The sequence below is a fragment of the Heterodontus francisci genome, chromosome 32 (assembly GCF_036365525.1).
Source record: "Heterodontus francisci isolate sHetFra1 chromosome 32, sHetFra1.hap1, whole genome shotgun sequence".
NCBI lineage: Eukaryota > Metazoa > Chordata > Chondrichthyes > Heterodontiformes > Heterodontidae > Heterodontus > Heterodontus francisci.
Window position 1 is genome coordinate 10,838,674 of NC_090402.1, and position 27,413 is coordinate 10,866,086.

At 41.7% G+C, this 27,413-nt stretch overlaps 1 protein-coding gene across 8 annotated transcripts in view; it reads left to right on the forward strand.

Moving 5' to 3' along the window:
- The first annotated feature begins 410 nt into the window (after positions 1-410).
- LOC137347624 (nucleus accumbens-associated protein 2-like) overlaps positions 411-27,413 on the forward strand; it is a 95,665-nt gene continuing 68,662 nt past the window's right edge. For 2 of the 8 annotated variants that reach the window (XR_010968982.1, XM_068012214.1), the window contains exon 1: positions 411-533. The gene's annotated coding sequence lies outside the window, so the exon portion shown is untranslated. Of the gene's footprint in view, positions 543-967; positions 1,033-11,416; positions 11,468-12,475; positions 12,698-27,413 lie in introns of all 8 variants that reach the window. The other 6 variants (XM_068012216.1, XM_068012215.1, XM_068012219.1 and 3 more) reach the window with 6 other exon arrangements.

Below are 27,413 nucleotides of genomic sequence, written 5' to 3' on the forward strand. Positions count from 1 at the left end.
AAATGGGGTCTAACTGGAGAGCTGTACAGCTGTAACATAACCCTTCATATTGCAGCCCCTTTGAGGCAAAGACTAATCTTTCGTTAGCCCCCCAAAAAATTTTGTAGCTGTCCACTAGCTTTTAGTGATTTCTGTACTTGGGTACGCTCAAAAGCCCCACCACCCAACCCACAAAATCTCTCTGCTCATTCACAAATACTGAAATATTAAGCTATCTTTTCTCTTTTGCAGATTTGCTGTAAATTTGTCTGGCAGTGGTCGTGGTGGGAATGCACAGGAATAACAATGGCGCGGAGTGGTTCAGAAGCAAGTTCCTCGTTTTGTTTACGAGTGGGCGGGGAATGTTGCTAGGTTACCTCGTCACCGGCGGGCGGTGGGCACGTCACTTCCGTTGCTAAGCGGGCTGGTTTCCGGTGCGGTGGAAAGCTGCGCTTGTTTCTCCGGCACTCGGGCAGTGAGGAGATAGTGTGTGAGGGAGGGAGGAAAAGAAGGAGAGACTGCGGGCGCTGCCGTTCCATGGAGAGAAAGTGCAGGTAAACAAGGTTTTTAAAAATTTTATTAACTCGGCGGGCTCTCACCGCGGGTTGGCGGAGTTGGGGGTGGGGGCTAGAGGCCGGGGGTTGCCGTGCAATCGCCTAGCGACGGGCGCACGGGACTCAGCTCTCCTCCTCCCCCCCCCCCCCACCTCGGGAAACGGCCGCGCATGCGTGGGAGAGGTGGGTGGGCGACCGGCTTTGTCGGAGCGTTCGGGCGCTTCAGCCCAGAAGTTTGCAACCCAGGCAAAAACTTCAGCAAAACTTTCCTGTTTAAATACTCAACAATCCCCCTCTTCCATAGTCTGAAAATCCGTTGGGGGATGGTGGAATTTACAATTCTGAACACCCAGTTCCTCAATTGCTGATAGGTCTCTCCAGCCCTATCTCCTCCGTTTTGCAGAAACTGACCCCCCAAATGCTTTCTGTTCCAGTGGAATAGGCTTGTTCTCGAAGCTGGACATGAGCAGATTGCTAATCTCGTCAATGCAAATTTGAGGTAGTTTTTTAAAATTCTTAAATGTTTGTAAATGGTATCCTTAACACTTGGTTATACGTGCATGCACGTATTGCATGTTTTTATTGTGCAGAACCGAACATCACCCTGCTCGCTGACAGCTCCAGATACATGAGCAATATTTGTTTGTATCTATTATTCATCGTGAGAGAAATGAGTCCTTATTTTGCACATATGGTTGAAGTTATCTGTACATTTCAGTGCATGTATTTTGGCTATCAAACCCGTTTTTATAATGTCCAAGTGCAAAGGGTGGCTTTAAAAAGTGACACATAGACATGAATAATTATGTAGATTTTTATGGTACCTGACTTTGTTTGACAGAAATGTATAAGTTAACATGTCATATTGCTAATGTAAAATGAAGCATGCCCTCATTTGAGTTTTGCCAATAAATTGCTGAGCCTTTTAATAATAGTTATCTGTTTTGTATGGGCACAGCACATTAAATGGGCATTTTCCCTTAAGTAGGTCAGTTTCATCTCTTTAGAGTGAATATATTGGATAAACTTGCCTGTAAATAAATGTGCTCTAAATATGTTACACAATTTAATCTGAATTCTCCATGATCAGTAATATGGGTGCAGTGGGGTGCATGTGACATGCGAACCATGATGATCCTTTATGTGGTTTCCCCTTTGGTGGGTAAATTGTATGTCAGAGCATTGAGATGTTGGTGTCAGCAGTTTGAGATGTGCAAATGAATGGAACTAGCATTTAACCTTTTAGGTGTGACCTCTAAGGCTTGGACAATACCTTTAAGTATTCAACTTTTAAGTAGGTGACAAAGAACAAAGCTTGAATAGCCCTGCTGTAACATGCTATCAAAATTTGCTTGTGGATCATGTTAGTTTCAATTTACCAATATTATCTCTTCGGTTTTGTATGTAATGCTGCTGTGGGCATGATGCCATAGGTTTGGTCCAATATTTCAAGTGGAACTAAAAAGTACAACTGGAGGTCACAGCAGTGAATTTTCCTTGGCAGTGTGTTAACTGGGTTATCAATTTTGCATGTGTGTATAAAGCTGGTAATTCTGCTACAAAATCTTAAATTGTGCAGTTGTGTTCTGTTACCTGGCTTCCAGTTTTTGAGAATGGTGGGGAAGTTGCATTGACTAGATGGCTTGTAAAGACTAAATCAACCAGGTGTTTGTTGAAAGCAAACATCTATGTGATAATGAATGGGACTGCCTGAAAAAAAGCTTAAGTTTTGCAAAATCATTCAAGTGACATTTTGTTAACTGTATTTTCAACTGCAATAAAGAAGTAAGTGACTCAAACAAAAACATACATGATAAACAAACTTTTTTTAAAGTAAACTTTAACAAAGAAATTGCAGTCCCAAATGCTGGTGTTTGCAGGTGTTGTCTGACTAAGCAGTTCACAACATTTTTTTTAATTCAAGTAATTGTCTCCATTTGCCTGAAGTAAAGGTTTGAACATTTGTGCTGGGAAATCCAGCAAACTGCTCAAAATGTGCAGATGTCGTTGGAATTGTTCAGAAGTTTTGAAAAAAAATGTCCAATTGAAGGCCAAGCCTTTTGAGACAGACTTGAAGCCTTAAAATAATTTTCAGGAGGGTATTCATACAGACAAAAGATAGTATTAACTTACTGTTGTAAAACCCAGTGTTAAAATTTTTTAAAATCATCTTTGAAATCTTATTTTGAACATTACAAATTTCAGTTGCTGAGGATAAAATGGCCTATGATTTTTTCAAATAGAAATTTGATTTAATCAGTTATTGTATCAACAAACTGTGAGGCATTGTTTTTCATGAATAAAATATTCACAATTTTCCCCTGCAATTTTCTTTCTCTCCCCACCCCCCACCCCCCACCATTATAAATACTGACATGTTTCAATGGGGCTTTTCCATTATAAATATTTACATATAATCAGGCTGGAAGTGTGTGCATACACGGACTTCTACAAATTATGAATGTATATCTTGATGATGCTATCCTCTTCCCACCTCACCTGACTTTCCCATCGCTTGATTGGTGCCCCATCCACCATGTTTAAACGTTCGCTCCCTCCACCACCTGCACACTGTGGCTGCAGTGTGTATCATCTACAAGATGCACTACAGCAACTTGCCAAGGCTTCTTCGACAGCTCTTCGACTGCCTAGAAGTGGGCGGCGCAGTGGTTAGCACCGCAGCCTCACAGCTCCAGCGACCCGGGTTCGATTCCGGGTACTGCCTGTGTGGAGTTTGCAAGTTCTCCCTGTGTCTGCGTGGGTTTTCTCCGGGTGCTCCGGTTTCCTCCCACAAGCCAAAAGACTTGCAGGTTGATAGGTAAATTGGCCATTATAAATTGTCACTAGTATAGGTAGGTGGTAGGGAAATATAGGGACAGGTGGGGATGTTTGGTAGGAATATGGGATTAGTGTAGGATTAGTATAAATGGGTGGTTGATGTTCGGCACAGACTCGGTGGGCCGAAGGGCCTGTTTCAGTGCTGTATCTCTAATCTTTAATCTAATCTAAGAACAAGGGCAGAGGCATGTGGGAACACAAACCTGCAAGTTCCCCTCCAGGTCGACTTGGAAATATATTGCCATTCCTTCATAGTCACTGGGTCAGAATCCTGGAACTCCCTACTAACAGTACTACAAGTGTACCAACACCACACAGATTGAACCATTCAAGAAGGTGGCTCACCACCACCTTCTCAAGTGCAATTAGAGATGGGCAGTATTTGTTTGCCTTGCCAGGGATGCCCACATTCCAAGAAATGAATTTTTAAAAAAGTGCTTCATTTCCAAATATATTCTCTCCGCTTATCTTTATGGTAGGGACTTTTCTTGTTGTGATTCTCTCCAATGTATGCATGGCCCTTTTTGAAGACATAGTGACCAAAATTACATTACTCCTGAGTGTACTGTAGTCAGTGTACTTGTACTGCACTGTTCCAGCTGTGTATCCAACATCCTTTTTGTCTTTTTAATTATGTCCCGATATTTTTGGAAATGCTGAGTCTACTGTTATTCTCGGGTCCCTTTCTAAGTCTCCCTGTGCTGTTTCAATTCCTTAATTGCATATTTTGTCCTGCCATTTGTCTGCTCAACTGATGTGAATCCTCCTTCAAATAGTTATTGATGTGCTGTGTCCCGTCAGAGCCGAGTTAAGCTATTTCTGATGTGTAGGGTAAAAATTCACAGGTACGCTGCAATGTGAAATGTAACCTACTTTGCATGCAGTGTGATATACCTGTTCTTCCTTTTAGGATTGGAGTTTTGAAACAAATGGATTAGTGAAGGTTTAATAGTAATTTGAGTTTCTAAATATACCTTACAGGTTTTATCGATAATGAAATATTATTTCAGTGAAGGAGTCGTAAATGCTTAAGAGACAGTAGAAGCAATTAATATTGATTCATTAAAATGTAAATTAGATGTCTTAAAACAATATTTTGGGTTTCAATGAGTAATTTGAGACATGACATGCCATAAGTATAGCATGCTTGGGAGGAGCAGTTAATTTTGGACCTATGGTTCTCAAAGCACTCCAACGCTAGGATTTTCCCTGCATATGTTTGGGTCTGTTGAGAGATTGATTGTAATGATTAGTTAACAACTCTATTATCATTGTATTATGTGACTACTAGGATGGTAGAGCGTGAACTCGATGAACCATGCTGGGGGACTTTAATGCCAGGGTTGGGGCCGACCATGACTCATGGCCCTCCTGCCTTGGGTGCTATGGCATTGGAAGGATGAATGAGAATGGACAGAGACTGCTTGAGTTGTGTACCTATCATAACTTCTGCATCACCAACTCGTTCTTTCATACTAAACCCTGTCACCAGGTTTCTTGGAGGTACCCAAGATCACGTCGTTAGCACCAGCTGGACCTCATCGTCACAAGGTGAGCCTCTTTAAACAGCTTTCAAATCACACGCAGCTTCCACACGGACTGCGACACCGGCCACTCTGTGGTGTGCAGCAAGGTTAGACTCAAACCAAAGAAGCTGCATCACTCCAAGCAGAAGGACCGCCCGCACATCAACACTAGCAGAATTTCTTATCCACAGCTGTTACATAAGTTTCTAAATTCACTTGAAAAAGCCCTTCAAAACACTCCAACAAGGGATGCAGGGACCAAGTGGGCCCACATCAGAGGCGCCATCTATGACTCAGCAATGACCACCTATGGCAAACGTGTGAAGCAGAATGCAGACTGGTTTCAATCTCACTTTGAAGAGCTGGAACCTGTCATAGCCGCTAAGTGCATTGCACTGCTGAACTACAAGAAAGCCCCCAGCGAGTTAACATCCGTAGCACTTAAAGCAGCCAGAAGCGCTGCACAAAGAACAGCCAGGTGCTGCGCAAATGACTACTGGCAACACCTATGCAGTCATATCCAGCTGACTCTGACACCGGAAACATCAGAGGAATGTATGATGGCATTAAGAGAGCTTTTGGGCCAACCATCAAGAAGATCTAAATCAGGGGACACAATCACTGACCAACGCAAGCAAATGGACTGCTGGGTGGAGCACTGCCTAGAACTGTACTCCAGGGAAAATGTTGTCACTGAGACCGCCCTCAATGCAGCCCAGTCTCTGCCAGTCATGGCTGAGCTGGACGTACAGCCTACAAAATCAGAACTCAGTGATGCCATCGATTCTCTAGCCAGCGGAAAAGCCCCTGGGAAGGACGGCATTATCCCTGAAATAATCAAGAGTGCCAAGCCTGCTATGCTGTCAGCACTCTACGAACTGCTTTGCCTGTGCTGGGACGAGGGAGCAGTACCACAGGACATGCGTGATGCCAATATCATCATCCTCTATACGAACAAGGGTGACCGCGGTGACTGCAACAACTACCGTGGAATCTCCCTGCTCAGCATAGTGGGGAAAGTCTTCGCTCGTGTCGCTTTAAACAGGTTCCAGAAGCTGGCTGAGCGTGTGTACCCTGAGGCACAGTGTGGCTTTCAAGCAGAGAGATCTACCATTGACGTGCTGTTCTCCCTTTGCCAGCTACACGAGAAATGCTGCGAACAGATGCCCCTCTACATTGCTTTCATTGATCTCACCAAAGCCTTTGACCAAGTCAGCAGACGTGGTCTCTTCAGACTACTAGAAAAGATCGGATGTCCACCAAAGCTACTAAGTATCATCACCTCATTCCATGACAATATGAAAGGCACAATTCAGCATAGCGTCGCCTCATCAGACCCCTTTCCTATCCTGAGTGGCGTGAAACAGGGCTGTGTTCTCGTACCTACACTGTTTGGGATCATCTACTCCCTGCTGCGCTCTCATGCGTTCAAGTCTTCAGAAGAAGGAATTTTCCTCCACACAAGATCAGGTGGCAGGTTGTTCAACCTTGCCCGTTTAAGAGCGAAGACCAAAGTACGGAAAGTCCTCATCAGGGAACTCCTCTTTGTTGACTGCTGCATTAACATCTCACACCGAAGAGTGTCTGCAGAGACTCATCGACAGGATTGCGGCTGTCTACAAAGAATTTGGCCTAACCATCCGCCTCAAGAAAATGAACATCATGGGACAGGACATCAGAAATGCTCCATCCATCAATATTTGCGACCATGCTCTGGAAGTGGTTCAAGAGTTCACCTACCTAGGCTCAAATATCACCAGTAACCTGTCTCTCGATGCAGAAATCAACAAGTGCATGGGAAAGGCTTCCACTGCTATGTCCAGACTGGCCAAGAGAGTGTGGGAAAATGGCGCACTGACACGGAACACAAAAGTCCGAGTGTATCAAGCCTGCGTCCTCAGTAAAAGCAAAATACTGCGGATGCTGGAAATCTGAAACAAAAACAAGAAATGCTGGAATCACTCAGCAGGTCTGGCAGCATCTGTGGAAAGAGAAGCAGAGTTAACATTTCGGGTCAGTGACCCGAAATGTTAACTCTGCTTCTCTTTCCACAGATGCTGCCAGACCTGCTGAGTGATTCCAGCATTTCTTGTGTCTGTGTCCTCAATACTTGCTCTACATCAGCGAGGCCTGGACAACGTATGTCAGCCAAGGGCGACGTCTCAATTCATTCCATCCTCGTTGCCTCCGGAGAATCCTTGGCATCAGGTGACAGGACCGTATCTCCAACACACAAGTCCTCGAGTTGGCCAACATCCCCAGCATATACACACTAAGCCAGCGGCGCTTGAGATGGCTTGGCCATGTGAGCCGCATGGAAGATGGCAGAATCCCCAAGGACACATTGTACAGCAAGCTCGTCACTGGTATCAGACCCACTTGCCGTCCATGTCTCCGCTTTAAAGACGTCTGCAAACGCGACATGAAGTCCTGTGACATTGATCACAAGTCGTGGGAGTCAGTTACCAGTGATTGCCAGAGCTGGTGGGAAGCTGTAAAGGCGGGGCTAAAGTGTGGCGAGTCGAAGAGACTTAGTAGTTGGCAGGAAAAAGGACAGAGGCGCAAGGGGAGAGCCAACTGTGTCACAGCCCCGACAACCAATTTATCTGCAGCACCTGTGGAAGAGTCTGTCACTCTAGAATTTGCCTTTATAGGCACTCCTGGTGCTGCTTCACAAACCACTGACCACCTCCAGGCGCTTACCCATTGTCTCTCGAGACAAGGAGGCCGAAGAAGAAGAATGGTTCTCAAAGCACTCCAACGCCAAGATTTTCCCTGCATATGTTTGGGTCTGTTGAGAGGTTGATTGTAATGATTAGTTAACAACTCTGTTATCATTGTATTATGTGACTACGAGGCCTGGACAACGTATGTCAGCCAAGAGCGAGGTCTCAATTCATTCCATCTTTGCTGCCTCCGGAGAATACTTGGCATCAGGTGGCAGGACCGTATCTCCAACACAGAAGTCCTCGAGGCGGCCAACATCACCCAGCTTATACACACTACTGAGTCAGCGGCGCTTGAGATGGCTTGGCCATGTGAGCCGCATGGAAGATGGTAGGATCCCCAAAGACACATTGTACAGCGAGCTCGCCATTGGTATCAGACCCACCGGCCGCCCATGTCTCCGCTTTAAAGACGTCTGAAAACGCGACATGAAATCCTGTGACGTTGATCACAAGTCGTGGGAGTCAGTTGCCAGCGTTCGCCAGAGCTGGCGGGCAGCCATAAAGACGGGGCTAAAGTGTGGCGAGTCGAAGAGACTTAGTAGTTGGCAGGAAAAAAGACAGAGGCGCAAGGGGAGAGCCAACTGTGTAACAGCCCCGACAAACAAATTTCTCTGCAGCACCTGTGGAAGAGCCTGTCACTCTAGAATTGGCCTTCATAGCCACTCCAGGCGCTGCTTCACAAACCACTGACCACCTCCAGGCGCTTATCCATTGTCTCTCGAGATAAGGAGGCCAAAGAAGATGTGACTACTAGGATGGTAGAGCGTGAAATCGATGAACCATGGTTTTCTTTCAGCTAGCAATTCCAATGTTCAATTACCTTAAATCCTGATGTTTATGGTGCACCTTCATACAGGTTTTTCATTCTGCTAAACTCAATTTTGGGCACATGTTTTGAAGGACACTTGAGTGTTTTGTGAGGTGTCTTAGTTCCCTGCCTCAGGAACTAAGCATTTTTGCCATCATGGTTGTCATCTTGTTCCGATCATGCCTTTATAGCTCATCATTGTGAAAATGCCATAATTTCATACACTGAATCAATTCAATGCAGTTTTCATATGAATAGTCTAAAATTAGAAATGTGTAGGATTTCACATGGGAAAGGAATATGATTAAAGCAGCAAAAAAATTCTTGAGGTGCTGATACTCAGCTAACAAGCACAAGGTTCACACCTGAACTCCAGTATTCCCTTGTTCTTCTTTGAGCATTCCTCATGTCAAAGCCTGATTAGGCTTTTTCAGAATATTCTTGAGGACTAGAAGGGGCCATGACTGCTTCCCTAAGAATGTATTTTCATCACAAAAATGTGCAGTACAGTTTAGAGGGCAGTCCATTTCTTTGTCAGCCCAGCAGCCTCCAGATTGTTCAAGATTAACATTTTTGAGCACTTGCCCCTTGTGCTTCTCAATTGCTTGCTCATCTTTGCTTGTGTTTGTTTTTAAAATTAAAAAAAACAGCAGTAGTGGAGTGTGGATAGGTACCTGTATTCGAGGAAACACATGCTGTTTTGTAGCCTTAGCATATATTAGATACTAATGGTGCAGCCTTTCTGAATTTGTAATTTTAAAAGTTCAATAAAATGATGTGGTGACTTGAGCTGTGGAAATAGAATATGTATCGTCCTAATATTCCAGTGTCTATAGAGCAAGATGTTGAAACTATATGACGCTGCTAGTTATGCTGCATAATCTCTAAGTAACTTTTATTGAATTTTCTAAATCCTGCAAGACACCTTTTAACATGTTATGGTAGATGAAACTGGCCTAGCCTCTAACGACTTAGTCGTAAAAGATTAAAAGTGGTTTCCTTTTTTATGAGAAAGTTGCATATGTTCTCCATGCATCGCTCTGGCAGAGGTCAAGGAGTGGTGTCGTCATCATGGCAGATTGGCAGGCAACTGGAAAGCACTAGTTCGTTTGCCTGCTGGCTGTTACCCAGCAAATTTAGTTAACATGGTATCTTCATTTCACCAAAATGTAGCTTTGCGCTTTGTACATCATGCAGGGATGTCTTATTATGTATTTTGAGTTAGCCTCTGAGAGCCTGTGGAAAAAGAGAGATTTATAAAAGCTTAAATTGTTGTACAGTAGGTGCATGCTGCACTGATTGTGGCTTTCTAAGAAGTGCAAATCCTTCCTGGCCCTGAGGTGTGGGAATATCATGCAGTATTGATTTAATCTGTGTATTTTCAGCAGAGCCAGATCTAATGTTCGCATGTGTAATTGAGCTTGATGGGTTGGCAATTTCAATTTCCCTACAGCGGATGTGTCCTTGTGAGTGGTATTAGCTGAGTTAATCTGTATTAGGTACTCTTCTGGTTACTTGCTTACAGTGTCTTGTCATTTGCAAAGTTTAGCTCTGTGATCTAATTTCTGTATCAGAGTAGTCTTTTTGCCTGCACCTCCCCCACCCTATGCTGTTTCTCCTTTTGCTGAACGTGTTGGAATGCCCAGTAGTAACTTTCCAACACCTCATTTATTTGACCATCTTCAGATGTAAACTACTTGACCATGGAGGCCATCATAGCAAATCCAATCCTAGCTTAATGCAGTGATATATTTCCTACAGGTGTCACTCTGTGGGAATCACTGACTTATTTTGTCCCCTCCCTATGTTGAAACTCCAGTGCTGCACTATCTGAGGAGTCTTTAAGGCAAGGTCCCATCTGCCATTTTGGTGCATATAAAAGATCCTATGGCACTATTTTGAAGAAGAGCAAGGGGGTTATCCCCAGTGTCCTGGCCAATATTAATGGGTTTTTATCTCCTTTGAGTGTAGACATAATCAGAATTGTGAATATCGTGGAAGAATCTGCACGTTAATGTCAAAAGTGTTGACATCAACAGAGAAGAGCAGATTGTGATGTAAAAGGCCAATGGCATGTTATTTTCAAATTGGAGCTAGTCTTTGGGGCCACACTTTACGCAACTTAGGTACAAGCCATTGGGATCCATGAAGTAGGATCCAGCCACTAGTACTAAACATTTTTAGGGTCTTATGGAAAAGTTAAAATGGCTAACTTCCATTATTAATAAGCCTCCTGATTTTGCACTGTAAACACCTTCATAATTATAAAACTAGATTTAAAAATAAGAGTTTAAATTTGGTATTTTATTAGTGGGGTTACTTTACAGTGAAAGTCTGATGGGTTGGGAACAGCATCTCTGCCCTGTGCAGCAGTTTAAATGGTGTCTTGCCCCCTTTAATTCACCCTGTGGCCCAAGCTGTAGCGCTTTATCTGAGTGTGTTGACATTAAAGTGACTGTTTGTTTGTGTGGTAGCTGATTAAATTAAACAGTTCAGAGTATCTTTCATTTGAATGACCTGGAATAGAAGATTAATTGAAATGTGCAGGTCTGGGCAGTAGTTATGATAATATGTAAAGAGCACAACATGCGCCTTCCTGAGTCATTTCACAACTTCCCAAATCGATGCGAAGTAACAGCATGGTTTCAGTCTGTGGGCTGAAAATACCATTTGCTGTTGGTGCTGTTAATTAATGTTTTTAACGCACAGCACGATCCATCCAAGACTTAACTACTGTAAGCAGTTTAACTTCCAGCATATTACATTGTGGAGGGAAGATTCATAATTGGCTATTAGTTAACCAGGAAATGTATTCAAGATTTAACAGTTAGGTAGTTGGCCTTTTTTAGCCGTAAATTATGTTCCTTTTTCTTATCCCTTTTAAAGTTCATGACACTCCATTTTATTCTCATTTTTATCCAGTTTATTTCATCTATTTGGTCAATGCCTCCATCTCCCAAACAATTGAATCTGTTTTTTTAGAGAGGAGATGGCGAGGCTGGTCGGGAGGGCACGGACAGAGCAAGTCTGACAGTGAGTGATGGTCTGGAAGTGTGATTTTAATCATCTTGTTTTTAAAATGAGCTGCTGATTGGTACTAAAACTGAATGTTGGAAGGAATCACAGCAAAGCTAACTCTTTTGACTTCGACAGTGCGTATATAGCAATGGTTGATTTTCTGCAAGTATTCCACCCATTCAGTAAAATGGCTGAAGAACCATAACAAAGGTGTTATGTACAGAATGCTATGTTTCCAGGAAGTTAATTTTATGTAAAATTTACAGCACAGAAACAGGCCATTTGGCCTGTTCTGTACATAGCAGACAAGGCTGCGGGCCAAGTGTTGGAAAATGGGATTAGAATAGTTAGGTGCTTGATGGCCGGCACGGACACTGCGGGCCGAAGGGCCTGTTTCTGTGCTGTATTACTCTGACTCTACTGGTGTTTATGCTGTACATAAGCTTCCTCCAACTCTACTTCATCTAACCCTATCAGATCCTTTTATTCCTTTCTCTCTCGTGTCCTTATTTAGCTTCTCCATAAATGCATCTTTGCTATTCTCCACTACCCCTTGTGGCAGTGAGTTCCACATCCTTGCCACTCTTACTTCTGAATTGCCTATTGGTGTCTATCTTATTATGGCCCCCCAGTTTTGGACTCCTTCACAAGTAGAAACATCTTCTATATATCTACCCTGTCAAACGCCTTCATAATCTTGGAGATCTCTATGAAGTCACCCCTAGAGAGAGGAGCCCCACTCTGTTCAGCATTTCTCGATAATTGTATCCTTTCAATTCTGGTATCATCCTTGTGAATCCTTTTTGCAGCTTCTCCCATTCCTCTATATCCTTTTTGTAACATGGAGACCAGAAACTCTGTACAGTGCTCCAAGTGTAGTCTAACCAAAGTTCTGTAGAATTTTAACATAACATCTCAGCTTTTCAATTCTGCTTAGTGGTTGTCTGGCTCTTATGACAAATCTTCAAGATTTGTGTCTATTGTAATAATGGTATCCTATTCATATTTTGCTTATGGTTTTAGATTTCGAAGAAGAATACTTTTGTGTGTAAAATTATTTTTATAATTGACCACCAGAAGTTTTTGATTCCTGCGCCTTCATGAAAACCAGTAGTACCACAACTGCAACTAGTTTGTTTTAAACCCTCCTGTCTTCCTGCAAAATACAAGCTGGATTTGGTAGCTTGCAATGTTACTAAAGACTCAAATATCTTGGTTCATTGGGTTGTGGCCTGTCAGTGCCAGGTAAGATGTATCCTTAAATTGTAAATTTTTGTTTTTGATCAAATCACAATAAAAGATGATCTTAAATGTTAGAAAACAAATCATACAACATGAAAAAACAATTCAATCCACAAACTCAGCTCTTTCCAGATGAAGTGCACTGCAACCTATCATAGACTCCATAACATTAATTTATTCTTCTGAAAATAGTATATAAATACTACCTGATTTCCCCCCACCCAAAATCATCAATTCTTAATAGTTATTCTCACATCTCCATTGGGTAATAAGATTGACAGTTTTTTCACATTATAGAAGTATTCCATCCCCTTCATTCCACCCCTTTCTGTTCATTTTGAGCCCTGTGGTTTTTAAAAATGTAATCGGAGCTTTAAACATCTGGTTAAACTGCAGAGTTTACCTGTAAAGGGGCAATGGTAATGTCTCCCTGGCAATTTACTGCCTTAACTTGGATGCTTTCATTGTTTGCATGATTGTCTTGCTATGCCTTGCCCTTAACAACAACATTGTGTGTTTATATGACTCCTTTAATGTAGTAACACACCCCAGTGCACTTTATTGGAGCATAGTTAGACACAAATTGTCACTAAGCCAAAGAAAAAGACATTAGGACAGGTGACTAAAAGCTTGGTCAAAAGGATAGGTTTTAAGGAGAATATTTAAAGGAGAAGTATAGGGATGGCATTCCAGAGCTTGGGGCACATATGAGCAAAGGCACAGTTGCCACTGGTGGGAAGAAGGATGTTCAAGAGGCTAGAGTTGGAGGTAATCCTGTCAATCCATCCACTGAATGATAATAGTTTGGTTCCATGAGTTTTGGTTGCCATTCAGTATTCTACCTAAGAAAGCATTCTCTATCTGTGAGGCTAGACAGTGAATGCCAGACTATTTGGGGGGTGGTGGTATAAACCAATCTCATCTTGAATCCAGTCAGGGAGCATTTGTGGAGAGAGGATCACTGGCCTGAAACATTAACTCTGTTTCTTACTACGCAAATGTTGCCTGACCTACTGGATATTTCCAGCATTTTCTGTTTTATTTCCGATTTCCAGTATCCGCAATATTTGTTTTTGTCTCATTTCATATCAATAAGTATACATTTTCCTGTTATTTTAGTTACATGAGTAGTGATTAAGAGGAAGGAACCTGTACTGTTTTTTTTTTTCTCCCCTTCCTTACCCAGAGGTTCTGGGACCAGTTAAAGTGCCCCAGGTGCAGATGAAATAAGTTGGCAGAGACGGGGTCAAACCTGGGACTGTTTGGTCTGTATATTTAAGTACTACACTGGATACAGACAGCCAAAAAAAAGAGAATATGGGTTGGCTGTAGTCCTTTTGAATGGGATCCTGAGTGAGGAATTTTGTTAGTGAAGGTAAATTTATTACAGTTGGGATGATCAGTAATGGACTGTTGTAGGTACCTTGGAGCCTTGCTTGATTTTTTTTTTAGGGGATCAACGACTTATTTCCCAGAATCTTGCCCAAAATGACTGCCAATTTATTTTTGCCTTTCCCAAGAATTTATGTGGTTTGTGGGGCAGTCCATTGTTTAAAACTTGCATGGGTGTGATGGGCTTTTCCTATCTTTCCTCCATATATTTTAGGGAAGCTGAACATTGTGCCTCTGCTGCTTTGCCCTGTATGATGATGGCAAGTTTCTTTTGGGAAATAAATTCATAGAATAGGAAGTCCATTCCTAGTGTAGGTATCTAACATCCTTGTCTGTTGTTTTCTATTCTGATTTTTTTTTGTTGTCATTACTGGGATGTTGGTCTTGCTCAGTGGCTTCAGAAAGGCTCAAGGGGGCTGTAGAGATAGAATGGGGTCAAGTCATGGGCAGATTTCAAGATGATGATTTTAAATATAATACATTGGAGGACAGAAAGCCAGTGTAGATCAAGGATGGGAGTAATGAGCAACCATTTGTGGTCTGATGGTGTCTATTTGCTGAAACCATTAATGCTTATACTAGAATTTTCGGAGGTCATTTTACAGCAAAAAGATGATTGGGTAAATCTAATTATGAAAAAAAATTGGAACGTTGATCACACAAGTATAAAGCGCTATTGGCATTTGTCAGTCGTGGCTCACTTGGGTAGCACTCTCTTCTGAGTTAGAAGGTTGTGGGTTCAAGTCCCACACCAGGACTTGAGCACAAAAATCAAGGCTGACATCCCAGTGCAGAACAGAGGGAGCGCTGCACTGTCAGAGGTCCTGTCTTTGAGATGAGAAGCAAAAGATCCTATGGCACAATTTTGAAGAATAACAAGGAGTCCTGACCAATATTTATTCCTCAGTCAACATCACACACACATGATCTGGTCGTTATCACCTTGATGTTTATGGGATCTTGCTGTGTGCAAATTGGCTGCCGAGTTACAACAGTAATTACACTTCAAAAGTACTTCATTGGCTATGAAGCACTTTGGGACATCTTTTGGTCATGAAAGATGCTTATATAAATGCAAATCCTTTTTTTTCATTTCAGGACTGCAAAGCAAAAGGGATCACATGTTTAAAATCATTGCTCACTGGGCAATCTCTTGCACCAATTTGTTCTTTTCCAAGATGCGACAACTGGAATCCCTTGCCTCCATTAAACAATCTTTTCTTCTGTTATATACAAGGTTCTAAGCAACAAGGTTGGTATCACCACATTGCCACTTGGTGATATACCTTCTATTCTTTCATCAGCCATATTATTTGCTATGGATTTTGATCCTTCACTTTATTTCTGAATTATAAAAAACGTAAAATCCTTTTCCCATTAGATCCGTCGTGGACTTGGTTATTTTGAGAAAATCTTGCCACTGTGTATAAAAACTGCAGTACTTCCTCGATGACCCATTTAATCACTTTTTTCTGCATTTAACTCAAAGAAAAAAAACTGTAAACTCATTAATTTACACCGAAGGTGAAAATGTATACCTAAGGTGATATTTGGGATATAAAAACTTGGATAATTGAAGAATCGTAAGCTGGATCCAGCTGAAATGGCAGTTCTGAGTAAAGGGTGGGTGGAAAAGTTGTAATTTATAGACTCAGTTCTTTAATGGCTCAGGGATGAATATTGTTGGGAGTCATGTATCTGTTCTGAACTAGAGGCAATCTGAATACTGTTTTGAAAGCTAATGGCCTTCAAAAAGCTACTGACCATTTGAAGGTTGTTGGCAATTACTTGTGGATATTAAAACTTGATGGGATTGGTTCATCTTTTGAGGTAAGCATTGATTGGTTCATAGTTGTTACAAAAGATACTTATCATAACTGTATAATGGCTCAGACAGGAAATTGTATTTTCCATAGTCTTAAGTAAAGTTGAAAAATTTCACAATTTATATGCTGGACACTCTTCACTCAGGAAAAGCGTGTCGGTGCGTGCCAAACTCAGTAGCCTCTGTGGCACCAGTGTTCTATGACAAGGGACTTTCGTTTCTGTTTTTCCTGCAGATATTGCATATATGCAGTATTTCAAGAAATTTTACTTTGTTTTGTTATTTTAGAGACACTGCTCATTTTTTTGAAAACACATGTATTCAATATTGGAAAAGGAACCATGCACTTCACATAATTTGAGTGTCTGGTCATTTTTAAGGGCACGGAGTTAGATTGTATCTTTAAGAAGATGCTATAGTACAGCTTAACTGAATTTTTCTAATACTGCTGCAGTTGTCTTATTTAGGTATGTAATGACTTGATGCAATATAGAGCAATGCCAGCTTTTGTCTCTTACAGAATGTATAATGGAAATTTTTGGACATTGTACTTTATTCCAGGTGTTGGGCTGAGAGCTTAAGAGCAGAACCTAAGAACTTGTATTTATATAGCGCCTTCATGACTCCAGTGTGCCCCAAAACACTTTACAGGCAATGAAATTACTTTCACATGTTGTCACTGTTATAATGTAACATTCATTGGCGCACTGGTCTAGACTCATTGACACATTAAAGGACTGCTCAGGTCAGGGAAATAAAAACCCGATCCGAACCTGACAGAACCACATTGGACCCAAGCCCGACCTGGCCCGAGTCCCTCCATTTTTTTTCCTGCGTCCGACCCGAGCCCAGCCCGACCCGACCACCGGAATGTTCACTTTACCTACCTTCCAATTCCGAAGCTGCAGCATGAGCGTGATGACATCATAGAGACGCTCACTGCGCAGACTCAGAGTTTCCCTCCTTGACGTCCCGGACTCCCAGCTCAGATGGGCTTTTCAACTTTTGACACTTACTAAACTCAACTTCCCAGCAGAGCAAAATGTAATACTGTGTGTGTCCGAAAGCCGGATCTGGGAGAGCGACCTGACCAGACCCACACCCGACACATGTCGTTGGGTCCTGTTGGGTTCGGGTCGGGTAGCAGGCCTTTATGACACATGGTAAAGCTATTGGCTTTGGCCAGCAGACTGGTGTTAATTTTCAGGTCTGTTCTATGCTTTTACATTTACAAAACCCAATGAATGACTTTGAGAACATTATTGCTTATGTTTGGAATCATCATGTAGTTTTATAGGAGAACTCTGTGGTCATTACACATGCACAATTGAAGTTGTGCTTTATTAGAATATAGATAATTCTTAGTCTTGTTCAACTCACGCAAATTTGGCACCTAATACCTTTAAATCTTAAAATTTGAAATACAACATGTAATCTGTCAAATGTATGCATTTATGAACTTTATTTTTAGGACCCAGCTTAAGGTGCTACCTCTCCCCATCACAAGTCTATTTAATTTGCCTCACTAGTTGATTAGGGTGCAGTCTAGTCTTAATTCATTTACTTAATTCACACTATCTGTTAATTTTTTTAAGCAGTAGGTTCTTGCTTACTCTCCTGTTACTTGTGTTGTATAATTCACATTTTGTAGTCCAAAATGACTTGGAATTACCAGGAGTAGACTGTAGCTGGGTAGTAGTTACTAATTGTGGAAATTATGTGCATGTCATCAGGATTAGAGTGAAACATTATACTGAGCATGTCTCTAATTGAGCTCTGAGAAACAACATCTAGCTGTGCAATTAAATTATAGCTTTTTTTATTCCAAGCTTGGGTTGCATCCGGAGACAGTATTTTGAGCTGTCCGTCACTAGGGTAATGGTCTGGTGGTTACTTGTCTGTCACTAGTAGGAGCAATTTGAGAAATTGAATTGAGAGCTTCACACAAAGGCATTGATTTGATTGGTCCAGTGTTCATTCATTTGAAATAAATGGCATATATAAAAACTTTCATACTGGTTCCTTTCAATGCTGGTTCACAGTCATTCCTGCCACTGCAGTCAAGGTAACTTCAGAATCGAGTTTCTGCTATGTACTGTAATTTAAATATAATTACATTTTATGTGTGTCTTGATGTATAACTGTGTGGGAATGCACAAAGATGATTCTGCCTGTACAGTGACATCCACGTCCTGTTTGGGCCACAACCTTGCCATATTTCATCTATATCCACTACCAGAAACTTGCTGCCTCATTCTGTCTCTTCCTCCCTCCCTCCCTCAAAATCTGATTGGGAGTCATTGTTGAAATATACACTGAATGATGTAAAATTAAACAAGTACACAGTAATGGTAAAAGATCCCAGCTGAAATGTTAAATTTGTTTTTTTTCTTTTTTCTCTTCAGGTGCATTTTCTGATTTCGTTATTTGGGCGCTGCTTTTAGATTACAACAGAAGTGCAGGGAACCCTGCAGTTTTAAAGAAATGTTATTTCTTGGATTGAACCGCAAACAGCACAAACATGGAATGGTGTCAATCATAGATTCTATAATACAAATTTTCAATAACATTCCAACTAGTTTGAATCACAGTTTTCCAAATAATCCAGTAAATGGGAGGCAAATGGTACTCCATTCCTGGACAGGCCCACTAGACCACTATCCCCAATATGGATTGTCCATGTTCCTTGATCCTAAGAGTGTGCTTGTGTCCTGAATTTGATGCAAGAGACTTTTGCCACATTATGTAACGGCAGTTCCTTTGGATTCGTACACTTTTGAACACATTCAGTCCTTGGGTTATAGAAGTGGCTTCTAACTATCTTTGTAGTTCAGCATTAGTTTGGCCAGGGCTGATAAGAAAACAATAAATATAATAGTTTGAATCTCCAGAAAGCTTTTAAAGGGTGTTGGTTTGCAGAATTTCTGGAAGAGTAGCATGGATTCATCTGACAATCTTCAGTTCAACTCAGACCTTTAAAATGCTTTCTATTGTATCGTCAAGTCATTAGCAGCTCTAGCGTAACACTCTTTGAGGGTAATACATGATGGCCAATTGAGAAACATGAAAATATAGATTGTATGAAGGAGGTTGAATGAAGATCTGCAGTTGATGTGCTTCTGTTAATAATTATGTAGCAGTGTTTTATGAAAACTTGGGCACACTTATCTCCTACACTCAGACCTGAAAAGGTAACTCTGTTTCTGCCTTCACAGATGCTGCCAGACCTGCTGTGTATTTCCAGCAATTTCTGTTTTTATCTTCTACACTCATTGTTTTCAGAATCTCTATGGTTATATAGTTTCTTGCCTTCCCGATCTTTCCTCACACAACCTACAGGCTTTAAAAACTCCATCTCGGCATCACCTAACTGCTACTACTTGATTTATCTCCTATACTCAACTCTTTTTAGCTGCGGTGGTGCTTGGACCTTTGCCTAAGTTTATAATTTAGGAAAAGTGCTTAGTTCATGAATAATTCTGTAATTTGTTTTGTGAGTTTTCCTTCATGCAGATATTGGATGGACCATAGCTGAGCATGGACTTTGATGGCATGGTGCCACCTGCTGCACTCATTCTACTGTAGGCAAACCTGCTAACTGTGCAGCTCTGTGATTTTAAAATTTAATTAAATCCTTTTGTGTAGAGTGCATCTGTAGGGCATTACATCCAAAAAATACATGTAGCACGCCCCTCTCGGTCTCTCTGTGTGGGGTGCTATTACTTCCATAAGTGTGTAATGTTGTTTCAAGATTGGCTCAGATAGTGATTATTCCCTTCACGCAGAAATGCAGACAGATTGAAAAACTGTTTATTTCTCTGGTACAGATTGTAATCAGTTTGGTTATTTTTAATTGATGATTTGGGCAATCAAATCACTGAAGTAAATTTAAGTTTGTTTCGACAGCCATCTTTAGTGTCTCACCCTGTGGAGTACACGACCATTTAGAGTCACTTATGGCACAGAAGGAGACCATTCGGTCCATCGTGTCTATGCCAGTTCTCCATAAAGCAATCCAGTCAGTTCCACTCCCCTGCTCTATTCCCATAGCCCTTGCAAGTGCCTGTCGAATTTCTTTTTGAAATCATTGTCTCTGCTTCCACCACCCTCTTAGGCAACGAGTTCCAAGTCATCACTACTCGCCGTGGAAAAATCATTCTTCCTCACCGCCCCTGCATCTCTTGCTCAACACCTTAAATCTGCTCCCGTCATCCTTGTACCATCAGCTAATGGAACAGTTTTTCTTTGTCTACTCTATCCAAACCTGTCGTCATCTTGTACGCCTCAATCAGATCTGCCCGCAATCTCCTTTGCTCCAAGGAGAACAACCCCAGCTTCTCCAACTTAACCTTTTAGCTAAAATCCCTCATCCCTAAAATGATTCTGGTAAATCTGCTCTGCATCCTGTCAAGGGCCCTCTCATCCTTCCTAAAGCCGGTGACCAAAACTGGACATAATACTCTCGTTGTGGCCCAACTAGATAAATAATACTTATAACAAACAAGTTTGACATTAATCTAGACCAAAATCTTTAAACTTCCTCAAAGGTGCTTCTTTGATCCAAATTTTTGCATAGCTTCCCTCTAGCGCCCTTCCTTGGGGCTCAATTCTCAGCTGGTTTTGTTGTATTTCCCCTTAAATTCGAGTTAGCTGCATGGCCTAGGGCTTTGCTGCACTGGTGCTGCTTTCTGTGAAGTGCCCAACTGTTAGATTTCCAGCTGATCTGCTCACACATGTGCACTAACTCAATGCACTGATGATTGTATTTCTTAAAAGCCCTTTGTTTTGCTGACCAGCTTTTCTTTGCCGCTATTGCTTGAATTGTCATTTTTACTTGGTATTTTTAGTTTGAGTTTGAGTCAAGTTTCAAATGATAAATCATACACATACCATTGGGCTTGACCTTAGCGTTCATTCATACGGGTACGATTCCATTGGTAGGAAAGCTCATTTATATAAGCTGAGAATTTTTTGTAGAGCTGTGCAGTTGTCCTTTAAACAGAATAAGCTTGCATTTATAATACTGCTTTTGATAACATTAGGATGTCATCAATAAAGTACTGTTGTAAGGGAATGTTTTTTGAGTGCACATTTTCAATCGTAATCAGAAAATAGTTTTCTGTTCTCCCTGCATATGACTGACCTAGTCCATCTCTGGCCTGATCCCCACGTGTTCTGAAGCCCCTGTGAAGTATATGCTTGGAGCAACACACCTTTCACTGGAGAACTGGGATTATTTAATATTTCATACTCCATTCCTCTCTCCCCATCAGTCACCACTCTTCTGTCCTCAAGAACTTGAGCTTTGTTGTTCCTGCATAGAAAATCCCCTTCACACTTGAGTCATTGAGTCATAACGGCACAGAAGGAGGCCATTCGCCATGTACTTGAGATCAGTCTTGTATAAAAAAATGTCTTTGACAACATATATATTTTTATGATGTGAGTGACCCAAGAACATAATGCACAAAACCGTAAAAGACTCAGTCCATCTGGCCAGCTTAAAGCTCAGATACATTCTAAACATCCCTATACCCCTCAATCTCTTGTACCCCTTGATTGTTCCTTTCACCAAAAAAACCTCCAACTGTCTCTTGAATTTGCCAGCACTATCTGGTTGGCTGTCAGTTTGACACATTCATCAAGCTGCCAGAAGTACAACATGCTGTGTTATGACCGAGGCAAGAGGAGTGCACTGTTCGTTCTATTCCCACTTCTCCGCAGGTCACAACATATATTTAATTTTTCCCACTTGCTGATATAGTCAATCATATACTTTGTTTCTCCCAGAATAAAACACACTAACCAGGTTTCTTTAATAAACAACAAAATTATCAGTTTGTTAGAAAACAAGTCTTAACCAGTAATGAAATAAAGCATAAACACACAGATTGAAATATTAAGGTTCCCTTTTTACTGTATCCACTCACACACACGCACACACACATGCACACACACACTGGTTAACCGGAATAATGAAGGAACTTTTGTTTTTAGAGCTCTGTTACAGACAAAAAAAAAACACTTGGGCTAAATACTTGCTCATTCTTGAAGAAACAGTAGATGAGATGTTGTGTGCCAAAGCTGGCATACAGGCTTGCCTCCAAGTATACGTAGATGGATCACTGGGATCTTTTTAGAACAGTTCTTTTCAGGCGGTGTTGAGAATTAATTTAGCGTGCTTTTCTTCAAAGACAGGAGACGAGAGGAGTTGACACAATGGACTTCTCAAGGTCTTTTAGAGAGGTGCTGGAAAACTGAGCTAGGTTGTGTTCTTCTCTCTTTGGAAGTTTTCTCCTTTTTATACAGTTGAACCCCAACTCAAAACAATTCACAAGTGAAACTGACAACAGGAAGTTAAACTTTTTTGACCTCTATCAATCTTGACCTGTCACTTCTTTTGTAAATAAGTTCTCTGCTGTTTATTGATCTCGAAGTCAGATAGTTTCCTGGAAAGGCTTGTTGTTGCTGGAAGTCTGGTGGTTTCCCGGAAAGGCTTGTTTTCCTCATAAGACCCCTTAGTGCTCCTTTTTATTTAAAAAAAAAACATTTCCAAGTACTGTCTTTCAAAGTCAAGTGGTCTTTACATGATCCCCTTAAGAAAACTCCAAAGTTTAACATTTCTTTAATCTTTCAAAAATGAATCCTCAAAAAATATTTTGAACAAAATACAGAGGCACTTCTGTAACAGCTGTTATTTCAAAATTGCTTAATTCAGAATATCTGACATAATTTCTTTTAGCACTAAATGCCCACTTTGCTATACTCTTTGCATTTGGCTGATTCAAGATATTGGATAATTCAAATTTATTGCACCGAAAATAACCATTAGGCATAGATTAATTAAATCTGAACTGCTAACTTTCCCCCTTCATCTGAGCTTCAGTCCATGTTGCTGATTAAGAGTTGTTGGTTATGTCAAATCAGTTTATCTGCAGCATTTAGAATCTTGAACACTTGGTAAAATTTCTCTTCCTGCCTTTTCTCAAACTGTAAACACTCCAACTTCTTTAATCTCTCCTCATTGCTTGGGCATCTCCTCCCTTGCATCAATTTAGCTGCTTTCCCTACCCCTTTCAGAACCAGGTGTCCACACTGTGACCAGAATTGCGCACAGTTCTCTAGCTAGGTGCAAATCAGTGTTTTGTTTTTTAAAAAAAAGACTTTTAGTGCTTGTCATGACCACCGGATATCTCAAAGCACTTAACAGCTAATGAATTACTGTTGTACTGTGGGAAATGCAGCAGCCAGTTTGTACATGGCAAGCTCCCACAAATAGCAATGTCATAATGACCAAATATTCTGTCTTTTGTGATTGAGGGATAAATATTGGCCAGGGCACTGGGAATAACTCAAAATAGTCTCATGGAATATTTTGCGCCCACCTGAGAGGGTAGACAGGGCTTCAGTTTAACGTCTCATCTGAAAGACGGCACCTCTGACAGTGCAGCACTCCCTCGGTACTGTATTGGAGTGCCAGCCTTGATTTTTGTGCTCCAGTCTTGGAGTGGGACTCGAACCCAGAACCTTCTGATTCTGAGGTGAGAGTGCTACCAACTGAGCCATGACTGACGCTGGTGCTTGTTATGCCCCTTTGTCCCTGTACCCCAGATCTTGTTTCCTACCTCTATGCTGAGGATATTTACTAGTACCTCAGTTCCTTACTGTGGTGTGCCCTGTAGCCAACACCATCCTGACGGAACTATATTGCCGTTCTTTCACTGTCACGGGGTCAAAATCCTGAAACTCCCTTTCTAACAGCACTGTTGGTGTACCTACACCCCAAGAACTGCAGCAGTTCAAGAAGGCAGCTCACCACCACCTTCTCGAGGGCAATTAGGGATGGACAATAAATGCTGGCCGAGCCAGTGACGCCCACATCCCCCGAAAGAATAAAAACAATCATTCATCTTTTATTCCTACTGCTTATCTCTTCTAGCCAGTTTTGTCATCTTATGTTTGTTCATATTAAACATCTACCACTTTTCAGCCTAACCTATCTGGATCCCTCTGTTTGAATCCTGTTGTACTGGAAAGGTGGAGCTGCAAATAATTTCCCTGTTCTAAAACAGTGTACTCTTGAACATCACTGGATGATCTGTTAATATATGTAACATATTGCTATTGATGCAGTGCTATGAACGTGGCGAAAACTTAATCAGGTGCCGTATTATTAACATAGCAATACAGTTCCTTGGACCCACTGTGCTGATATGAGTTTTGACTGCAGATTCCACAAGCATTTCAAAATGTGTTGAAGATTATTAGTTGTGAATAAGATGGAAATTGCAAGTATAATTGCAAAAAGTGGAAGCTTTTTGCTAGGCACAATGGCTGATGAATAAAGTATAAAATTTCACTGAAATTGGTTATGAATAAGAAAAATCCCTTTTATGCCAATTTTTCCACTTGATTTACTCTGTTAAAATGGCAGGGCCCTACCAGTTGGAGCACAGAGGATTGAAAAATACTGCTTTGGGTTATAGATTTCATGTTATGGTTTCAGTGAAATAGTTCCAATTGCATGGTGTCCAACTAGATAGAGGTAAAGAGAGATGAATGATGATTTAAATGATTTGAGTTCTGCTCCGTTGACCACCAGGATGGGGATCAGGTATCTGAATCGTGGGCCAACAAGCAGTGTTACTGCAATAGGCTAAGGATAGTAATAGAAGATATTCAGAATACTGTATCCCTCTATCTCAATAGTTTTAAAGAATTTCTTCAATTTGATTCGGTATGAGGTTGGATTTTTGTATTTTTCTTTAGGAGTCTCATGGGGTTGTCTCAACACAGTTTCAATGTTTTTATAAAAGACGTACTACAGATGTTGTAAATCTGAAATATAAACAGAAAATGCTGGAAACACTCAGCAGGCCAGGCAGCATCTGGAGAGAGAAGCAGTTAATATTTCAGGTATGTGACCTTTTGTTAGAACTGGGAAATGTTAGATGTATTAGGCTTTAAGCAAATTTAGGTGCAGGAAGAGAGAAAGAACTAAACGGAAGGTCTGTGATAGAATGGAAGGCAGGATTGATTTAATGAACAGCATTGTGATGAGCCGCTGCATCTGGAAAAATGGGAGCAGTGGTTCTGATCTGAAATTATTGAACTCAGTATTGAGTCCAGAAGGCTAAGTGCCCAATCGAAACATGAGGTGCTGTTCCCTTAAATTCCATTGCGCTTCACTAGAACAGTGGAGGAGGCAGCGGACAGCGAGGTTGTAGTGAGATGGAGCAACTGGAAGCTCGGGGCACGCTTGCAGACTGAAAGTTTTCAACAAAGCAATCACCCAATCTGCATTTGGTCTTCCAAATGTAGAGGGGCTGTATCGTGTGCAGCAAATGCAACATACTAAGCTGAGAGTACATACGAATTAGGAGCAGAAGTAGGCCATTCAGCCCCTCAAGCCTGCTCTGCCATTCAATAATATCATGGCTGATCTGTTTGTGTCTTGAATTCCACACTCCCATCTACCTTCGATAACCTTTGATTCCCTTGCCTAACAAGAATCTGTCTACCTCCACCTTAAAAATATTCAATAACCCCGCCTCCACCACCTTCCAAAGTGTCTCAACCCTCTGACAAATAATTTCTCCTCATCTCTGTCCTAAAAAGGTGACCCCTAATTTTAAAATAGTGTTCCTTTGTTCTGGACTCATCCAGAAGAGGAAACATCCTTTCCAGATCCACCTTGTCAAGACCATTCAAGTCTCCCCTCACTCACTCTTCTAAACTCCAGTGAAAATAAGCCCAGTCTGTCCAACCTTTCCTCATAAGACAACTCACTCATTTCAGGTTTCAATCTAGTAAACCTCTGAACTACCTCCAACGCATTTACATCCTTCCTTAAATAAGGAGACCAAAACTGCATACAGTATTTGAGATGTGCCCTGTATAACTAGTATACCGCTGTTTCACCTGGCAGGAGTGTTTGTGGCCTTGGATGGTGGGGGAGAAGGTGCTTGCATAGGAAGGGGTGGGGATGTTGAAGATGTTGCAAAAGGAACAGTCCTTTTGGAATGTTGAAAGGTGAAAGGCCAGGGGAGTAGATGTTGTTACTAGTGATGGTATCAGGCTGGAAGTGATTGAAAGGCAGAGGATGAATTGTTGGACACTGGTGAGGTGGATAGTGAGGATAAGGGGAGCCCTATTGTTCTGGGAGGGAGGGGAACTGGCAGGAGTAGTGTGGGAAATGGGGTGGACACTGAGGGTTCTGCCAACTGCAGTGGAGGAGAATCCTTGGTTGAGGAAAAAGGAGCACATATCGGTAGTGCTGGTGTGGAAGGTGATGTCATCAGAACATATGCGACAGAGACAGAGAAACTGGCGAGAACAAAGAAAATTACAGCACAGGAACAGGCCCTTTGGCCCTCCAAGCCTGCGCCGATCCAGATCCTCTATCTAAACATGTTGCCTATTTTCTAAGGGTCTATATCTCTTTACTTCCTGCCCATTCATGTATCTGTCTAGATACATCTTAAAAGACGCTATCGTGCCCGCGTCTGCCACCTCTGCTGGCAACGCGTTCCAGGCACCCACCACCCTCTGCGTAAAGAACTTTCCACGCATATCCCCCCTAAACGTTTCCCCTCTCACTTTGAACTCGTGACCCCTAGTAATTGAATCCCCCACTCTGGGGGAAAAAGCTTCTTGCTATCCACCCTGTCTATACCTCTCATGATTTTGTACACCTCAATCAGGTCCCCCCTCAACCTCCGTCTTTCTAATGAAAATAATCCTAATCTACTCGACCTCTCTTCATAGCTAGCGCCCTCCATACCAGGCAACATCCTGGTGAACCTCCTCTGCACCCTCTCCAAAGCATCTACATCCTTTTGGTAATGTGGCGACCAGAACTGCACGCAGTATTCCAAATGTGGCCGAACCAAAGTCCTATACAACTGTAACATGACCTGTCAACTCTTGTACTCAATACCCCGTCCGATGAAGGAAAGCATACCGTATGCCTTCTTGACCACTCTATTGACCTGCGTTGCCACCTTCAGGGAACAATGGACCTGAACACCCAAATCTCTCTGTACATCAATTTTCCCCAGGAATAGAGTCCTTACAAGAAGCAGAATGGGTGGAAATGTAATCAAGGTAGCTGTTGGGGTCTGAGTTTATAGTAGATATTGGTTGACAGCCTATCCCCAGAAATCATTTAATACATCTGTTTGTTTGGTACAAGCTAAAAGACAAATTTAGGGGTGATATCAGGACTTTTTTTTTTCTGCAGAAACTGATCCTTTCCTCTCTTTCTCCCTCTCTCTGCGCTCTCTCAACAACAGCTTGAATTTATATAGCTAGTTTAATGTAGCAAAACATCCCAAGGCGCTTCATCAAATTTTTTGTGTTATTGAGCCACGTAAGGAGATATTGGGGCAGATGACTGAAAGCTTGGTTCAAGAGAAGTTTTAAGGAGTGTAGTTAATGAAATAGATAGAGGGGTTTCTGAAAGAATTCCAGAGTTTAGCGTCTCAGCATGGCTCCTAATGT